Source organism: Labrus mixtus, chromosome 3, assembly GCF_963584025.1.
Source record: "Labrus mixtus chromosome 3, fLabMix1.1, whole genome shotgun sequence".
In the NCBI taxonomy this organism is placed as follows: domain Eukaryota; kingdom Metazoa; phylum Chordata; class Actinopteri; order Labriformes; family Labridae; genus Labrus; species Labrus mixtus.
In genome coordinates, this window is record NC_083614.1 from 3028782 (window position 1) to 3037307 (window position 8526).

The window sequence follows — 8526 nt, forward strand, 5'->3', positions numbered from 1 at the left end:
ATACTGCAGTGTGAACATAAAACAACCCAAGGAGAAAATGCAAAGTGTAATTTTATCATCTGAATCAGAACAAAGCAAACAAGCTTTAGGTCTGAAAAAATTCCTATCGGACGGTCAGTCACGTTTTGAAAATCATTGGCGGAGTGCAGTGTTTGTATTTCCTATGTTTACCTCCCCATATAACCAAAACTACAACCTACAACACTGTAAAGCTGGTTGATATTCTCATTGTTAAAATAAAAAGGTTTTCTGTACTTCGTTTAATTTTACAGTTTAAGATCAAATAACGGCTGAGCATGTTTGTCAAGAAGTGAAATTGAAGGATACGATTAACAAACATTCCTGACTGGAAGAAACAACAGTGCACAGAAGGAACTAGAATGTGCACAGCAGATGAATCACTCCTATTTATTTTTACATTATGTCCATGTAGAGACCTGCTAACCCCCGTGTTTGAACAGGAACATGTACAAGTGATTAAATGTGTGCATCTGCTTGTTGTACAGCGACATTCCTTCTCCACCGAAGCCAACCATTTAGCCCCGGGCTGAGTGACTTGTATTCAGGCTTCATATGAAGTATTATTTAACCTTTGGATACCTTTAATGAAAGAAGAGAACATGACGGATCTGGCAGTTCCTTTGTTGACATCTTTACCCTTCATTTATCACTCCCCTCTCCGATGTTTTCACAGCTCTTCACATACTTTTAACGATCCGTCAATCACAAACAACATTATTTATTGTGACACAAGTGTGCAGACAGACACTCAGTGAACCAACGATATTACCAAATAAAGAGTCTGAACACTATTTCCTAACAGCACGCGAGCGTTGGATATCATGTTGCATCATCCAAGATTGCATGTTTACTGTCCACACTGAATCCATTAAAGGCAGAAAGTGCAACATGTTCCACATAAATAAATATTTCATAAATCCTGTGTAAATGTGTCTCTGAGTCATGACTGTCTACAATGAGGGAGAAGCTCGAGTCCCGCTGGCTGTGTTGTTGTCAGAGTCGTGTTTACATGGACGGGACGACCGGCTCCTCCCCTTGTGTATAAAAGCTGTTTTAGTCAAGAACTAGAGAGAAGAAGAACATACTCACTGATTATTTGAATGTTAGTAAGAGTTTTTAGATCTCGCTCATTCTGTGTTAATTTACATGAAATATGAAGCTACGAGCTAACTAAAGAGCGCTAACATTAGCATGCTAACACAATACTGCAGGTCAAAAGAAAATGTTGTCCTCCTCTTGCGCTTAATAGTGCTTAATCATGGTGCGTTCTAATTAATAACTTCATGTGAACGCCAGTGGAGGGGGGTTGGAGGTGTGTCTCTGGAGGAGAGCAGAGGCTTCAGTATGGAGGAGGTGTGGCCAAACAGCAGTTTGTTTTGGTTTCATGCTGGTGCTCAATGGCGACATCTACTGGATGAAAACGTCGCACATCCTTCATTTAATTCTCTGCTCAGTTTTCTCCTTGCAAATAGTATGATATGTGGTGCTCTTACATTGAAGATTGACAAACAGAAGAAGAAGTGGTATTCGTATTAACAAGCTATTGACTCAATTCTCAACACTCAGAGGCTTGTCAACTAACAGCTCATGGAAGGTTTTTTTCTGGTGTTAACACAAGTCCAAGCGCAACTTTCATTCAGGGATATGAATACATTTAATGCACCTCTATCGCCACACTGTGAAACAAGCTAACAAGCTGAGTGAGTGAGTGAGTGTTCAGTGCATTGTCCTCCTTCCTCGTTCCTTGTCCATGGTACGTGAGCGACAGAAAGGAAAATAAATTGAGGCGTTAAAACGGCACATAGCGTCACATTGCTTGCGTTGCGTCCCTCGTGGGCTGTTGGGACACTCAAATAGGAAACAGCAACGCTGGCTAGCTTTGCATGCTGTGAGGACAGGCTCTAACAGTGAATACAGCCATACAGGCCAGTATGTTCAGGCTGGTTTGGGAAATTGTGCATGTCTGGCCTTGGTCAGTGTTCACCTGAAGCAGGCTTCCATTCCTGCCCTGACACAGGATGAACTTTGAACCCATGTGAACAACATCGTAGTAGAAAGTTGAAATTCAACACTTTGGAATCAAATGCAGCAGCTGTGCACAAATCACAGAAGAACTAAGATTAAAAAAGCAAACAACATGTCGCTTTCATTCTGTTACTTAATGTTGATAAAGTGATGGCACATACAATTGTGAGTCTGTATGTTGTGTTTTATTTTGAAATTTACCGGATTCTCTGTATGTTTCCTGTCCGGGTAATATAGACCTGTAGCGTGTTTGAAATGGTGCAGAGCGTGGTGGTGCTGGTGGCACGCTCCAGAGACGTATTGCAGCACTTGCTGTGGAAACACAATCTTTGCTGGAGAGGCAGCGAACAGCAGCGTTATGGTGTATGTGGACAAAGGGAGTACGAGATATTCTGGTCAAGGTTCTTTGCCCTCATCCTGTTCCTTGTCATGCAATGTACCAAATGTTGTTGCTTTTACTCAGACAGACTCAGAGAAGAGGCGGAGCAAGGGCTTCCTTCTGTGCATGAACTTTGCATGTAATGTGAAGCCCCTCCTCCACGGGTCCCAATCCTGAGGAGGAACCATTTCCATTCAAAAACTTAAGCCAGTTCTTTCAATGTGTTTATCAAGTGATGGAGTGAAGTGTCATATCTGACATGGCTATGGTGAGGCCAGTGCATGAATGTGTCTGCTGTGGCTGAAGCCAGCTGTCTTTGATTTACTGTTATCTACGATGAATGAAAAGATCCTTATTTATCCAATAGTCTGTTTGTTTGGAAAACAAGTGAAGAATGCAGAGCACACAGCACACTGCAGTCGCCATGTAGGAAAAGCAAAACTCTACAGAGATGGAAGACCGTGTTGTCGGTCATGCATCGACTTGGTAACTGAGTGAAAGATGGAGCTCCTGTGAGGAGATGAAGAAGCAGACCAGACCATCAGCATAATAATGAATTATTACAATACAGTTATTTTTAAAGGGGACATATAATGAAAAATCCACTTGTTCAGTGTTTCTGAACATATATCTGGGTAACCTGAGTGTCTACTGACCCACAAAATGTGAAATAAACCCATCCAGTCCTTTGTTTGTGGTCTGCATAAGTCTTACAACACAGAGAAAAATGCTCTATTTCTAATGTGCTCTCCTTGTGATGTCACAGTGGGATTCTGGTAAAAAAAAAATATCCCCTCCTCTCCCCTGATATCTCCACCCATAGACTCCACCCCCAGCTTCGAACAAAACTTTAACTCAGGTCCACCATTTTTATTCTCGTTACAGAGGAGTGATGTCTTCGGGGAAAACTCGTAAAAAACATAAAATCAAACTTATGATTAATGTAAACAATCATTAGGAGGGTCGGTGTAGCATTTCTGATTATCACATTCTCCACAGGACATTTCACTTCACACGTATTCTTCTTTTTATTTAAAGGAGCAATCAGTAAGACATGTAGCCATGAAATGATTAAATGACATACTGTAGAGCTCAGTTACCTAGATACCTACAGGTAGGAAGTGTTTTGGTCTCTGTGTCAGGAGTTCACTGGACAGAAAGGATGTTAGATGAAGCATGGAGATGAGCCTGGAGGTTTCATGACCATTTCTCTGCATATAGACTTTAGAGTCTCCTTAAGACGTCTCTGAATGATTTGCTGTACAGGATTATCTCTATCCGGATGTCTTCGGCCTCGCTTTCTTTTCCTCAATTCTTAGAAACTTTAATATTTGTTTTGTTTCTGTCTCTTGGTTTGCTCAGTGACTCACTATCTGTGATACATATTTGCCAACCGCAGTCACAACACAGCCAGTGACATTTAAGGAGCAGGAAACGCAACAGGAACCCAAAGTCCACACATTTACTCAATCACTCACTAACACACACACACACACAGTCAGCTTTTACTGATCAATCACTCACTCTGACACCAAACACTTTATCAATCTGTTGATTCATTCAGATGTCTTTGATAAAATAGATCACACAGCCAGACCCTTCAGGAGGCTTCACTGGGACTTTTCTGTTGAAGCTGAACTTAGTGAAGACTTCTGGAAACCCTGTTTGTTTAGTTAAATGAGTTTTCTGTGGAAAATAAATCCTTGTTGGAAATTTGTATCCAGAGCTTGTTCTCTTCCAACAGAGTGAAATCAGTCACCTCAAAAGATCACAATAAAGTGTGATTGTGGTGGAAAATCAGCTCACAATCAATGTGCTCACGCTGTAAATCGATTGTCAGACACGACCTGAGAGCTGAAACTGTACGAGTTCAACCAGGACGAGACCATTCACTGTTTCCAATAGAAAACTCCCACAGACGGAGGGGGATGTCAGTTGTCTAATATGCATGGGAAACAAATGGGATACACACACCGCCGAAAACGTGCTCACTCCCCTCTCTCTCTCGCTCTCTCTCTCTCTAGAGATAGATGAAAAGGGGAATGCCTGCTGTTGCCATGGTGATTTAGTTTGTGCAGGTAATCAATCAATCAATCTTTATTTGTATAGCGTCATTTCATAACAAGTGTTATCTCGAGACACTTTACAAAAAGCAGGTAAAAGACCTTACTCTTTGTCTTTTAACATTACAAAAGAGCAGGTAAAAAGACCTTACTCATCACTATATAACAAAGACCTGGCTAAATCCATCATGCGCATTTAGCAACATTTAGCAGAAGTTATAGTGGCAAGAAAAAACTAATTTTAAGAGGCAGAAATCGTTGGCTAATCCAGGCTCGTGATGAAACAGCCATCGGCCAAAACAGCGCTGGACATGAAAATGGGATAGAGGGAGATGGGAGAAGATGGAGGAAGAGGGATAGAGACACAATCAGAGGAGTTGGGGAGACGGCTCATGGTTCTGTTCACACTGATAAACCAAAATATCAAACATGTCAGATATGTATACGACTGATTGGGAGCAGCTGATAGGGCCGAGATAGGCCGTGGTGCCTAATGGTACACTGCATGCCTGAATCTGGATGATCAGGATGAAATTCTGCCCAATTTAGAAATTAGTCATGTGACTCAAAAATTGGGACTAAATCGTCCTGAAATGGTACAGTGTACATCGGGCTTTAAAGGTATAATATGTTGAAATTTATTAGGATGTTAACATAAAAATATCTCAATTAATAAAAAATGGACTAAACTAAATGTTATATATATTTTTTTGTTGAGTACTTAAATTACATACTGTGTGTTTAACCTGTTGAAACATGAATCTGTATTGACATTGGGTCATAGATGTAGTAGAAATGTGAAATACATTTTGAAGTTTGTGTCTTCTTGGCCGTGAAAAGGCAGAAAGTGTCGGTTTGGCTCATGTTGATGAAAGACACCAACTCCCAGAATGCACATCCCACTAAGGTCCTCTATTTACAGACATATTTACTTCATAAGGCCGTTTCCTCGACTGATTCAGAGATTTCTTCCAGAATTGATCTTCGAAATTCCTGGCAGAAAACAGACTCTATGTCTGTGTCCATAGGCAAACAGTGAGAGCACCGACACTACCAGTCTGCCCCAGCTCGAGCCGGCCCCGGCTCCTCGTCCTCTCCGCCGCCTCGCCGCTATATTGCGGTTCGTAGAGATAGCCACGAACATCCGATTTTGAGCACAAGACCTTCAAAATCCCCTTCATCCACATCAATTTGAAGCTGAAACATAATTTTTTCGCCATTGTCGGTTCATATCAGCTTTCTCCATAGAGCCTGAGGATCGTTAGCATAGCTACCAAGCAATATGGCGGATGTTAAGTTTTGATTCTGGGAGTGAGGTCCCACCCACTGATCTGTGATTGGTCTGTAGCTTCAGTGGTCGAAAATATGAGGAACTAGCGTTGTAGTTTCACCCCGCTAACCGCAACAGCTTCCAGTGACGCAAAAATCATAATTCTGCGTCACTGGAAGCTCCTTTTCAGACTTAGAAATACAAAGATTTCCCATCTCAGGGGAAAATGAGGGAGGGATGCATGACCATTTAAAAATACTACCAGGTTTCTAATGATACAAAGATTAATGCTAATGGGTGAAGTATCCCTTTAAGTATGGAAGCGATTAGTGATCAAAATTCAAATGATAAAGCTAATTTGAAAATTAAAATGCATTAAAAGAAATGCTTTTTAATTTTCAGAATATGAGTGTATAATTTGACTCTAAAATAAAATTATGATTAATTTATCTAATTTGAATTTTAGTTTTCAACTTCAAAAATGCACATTCTTTGACTCAATTAAAATGAGGAAGAAAATGACATTTGCTTTATCATTTTCAAAAAATGCTCATTTTAAAATGAAAATACAGTAACAGAAACACGTTTTAATTTTCAGAATATAGGCGCATTATTTGACCTATATTTAAAATGAATATTCAGTCATCCAGTTTGCATTATACTTTTACTCTCTATGTATGCATATTGTATGACATCATTCAAACTTGCCGTGCTAAAAAGTGATCATAATTCAAACCAACTCGAAAACGAAATGGCAAAGTGGACGGCGTAGGAAAGTGATGTCAGACTCCAGCTCCCAGGCAGGCTAACGTAATATTTACAGTCTATGAGGAGAGCAGGCAGAACGCGCAGTACAATGGGTGGCGGGGTGAATCTTTAACACTAGGGCAGACTTTAGTTCACACTGTGATACAGGTGGCGATCGGAGTGTTTTTTTCAGCGCACACTGAACTTTCAGCGAGCATGACGCAGCAGCTTTATAACCAGAGCTGCCAAGTCTCACGCGTGACACCATGCCCACTATCTCTGACCGTGAGAGTCACTCAGCATCTGCACGCCATGAAATTCACACAGACGTGTCCTAAAACCGGTTTATTGATAGATTATAGATCACTCTCTTCTCTGCTTAACTTAGTTACATTAAAAAAGATTATCGATTGAATTTTCTGTTTCAAATAATCTCTCCAGCTCTGTACACAAAGTGTCTCTCATTCTCACACTCTCCCTCTCGACCGACTGTATGAGCTCTCTCTCCCTTTCAGAGATTGTTTTGTAGTTATTAAAAGAATAATCAACTACAACGCCAAAATTGAATCAAAATCAGGGCAACAACTAGTTTGGAGCTTGTACCAGCGTTAAAGATTCACCCCGCCACCCATCGTAGTGCGCATTCTGCCTGCTCTCCTCATAGACTGCAAATATTACGCTCGCCTGCCTGGGAGCTGGAGTCTGACGTCACTTTCCTGCGACGTCCACTTTGCCATTTCGTTTTCGAGTTGGTTTGAATTATTTTTAGCACGGCAAGTTTGAAAACGAAAAGCCAAAGACCTTTTAGTTTTCATTTGAATGATGTCATACAATATGCATACAAAGAGAGTAAAAGTATAATGCAAACTGGATGACTGAATATTAATTTTAAATATAGGTCAAATAATGCACCTATAATCTGAAAATTAAAACGTGTTTCTGTTACTGTATTTTAATTTTAAAATTAGCTTTTTCATTTGAATTATGATACAGATTTAGCGGGGCATTTTTTGAAAATGATAAAGCAAATGTCATTTTCTTCCTCATTTTAATTTAGTCAAAGAATGTGCATTTTTGAAGTTGAAAACTAAAATTCAAATTAGATAAATTAATCATAATTTTATTTTTGAGTCAAATAATACACTCATATTCTGAAAATTAAAAAGCATTTCTTTTAATGCATTTTAATTTTCAAATTAGCTTTATCATTTGAATTTTGATCACTAATCGCTTCCATATTTAAGGAGGCAAAATGGTACTGTAAATTGAGTATGTGGCACAGTCTGGTATAATTAAAAAAAATGTATAACTGAGAACATTTGCTGTTCATAAAATTTCGGTTATTTTAATCTAAGAATAAATCTAGTAATTTAAATAAAACAAACCACCACTGGAGTCAACTATCCCTGTGTAAGTTAAATATGGTGGTGTTCAGTTTTTCCCACAGAGCTCTAAATCTTAAAAAATGTTGATTCCTTTCATATAAAAATATTTAAAAAAAGTCTAAAGACGCCTGAAGTAATGGAAACTGTCACTTCCAAAGGGGGAATTTTCTTATTAACGGGACATTTAAGGACATTTAATTTCCATTTTTAAAAAACCCCCCACACACACACTCAGTGAATCTGCGCCCCCATGTTTGTCTGCAGACTTGCTGCGTCAGACAACACAATCGGAGCCAACTTAGAAACTAAATGAAGTGATCCAGTAAATCATATCACCCACTCAAACCACCAGACCTGAAGGATCCAAACCACTTTAAACTATCTCCTGGTTGGTTGCCCAATGTCTGAGTCTCTGCGTGGGACTGACAGTCCAATTGCAACACATAACATTTCTGCTTTTCATTAGCCAAACACTTCTGAAAAACACAAACACATGTTTAATGACAGCTAGGAGAGGGCCAGAGTTTGAGTGAGAGAGCGATGAGTGATGTAGTGTCATCTTCTGGTAACTTATTAGAAATCGATTCATTTCAGCCAACTCTGTTAAAGTTTACACCTCACCTGGTCACAGATCTG

General features: G+C 39.7%; 1 long non-coding RNA gene across 1 annotated transcript in view; it reads right to left on the reverse strand.

Annotated features, from left to right (window-relative positions):
- LOC132972058 (uncharacterized) overlaps positions 1 to 7159 on the reverse strand; it is a 284543-nt gene extending 277384 nt beyond the window's left edge. The window contains exon 1 of the long non-coding RNA XR_009672848.1: positions 6992 to 7159. This is a non-coding gene — a long non-coding RNA (uncharacterized LOC132972058). The remainder of the gene's footprint in view (positions 1 to 6991) is intronic.
- Between the last annotated feature and the right edge of the window lie 1367 nt (positions 7160 to 8526).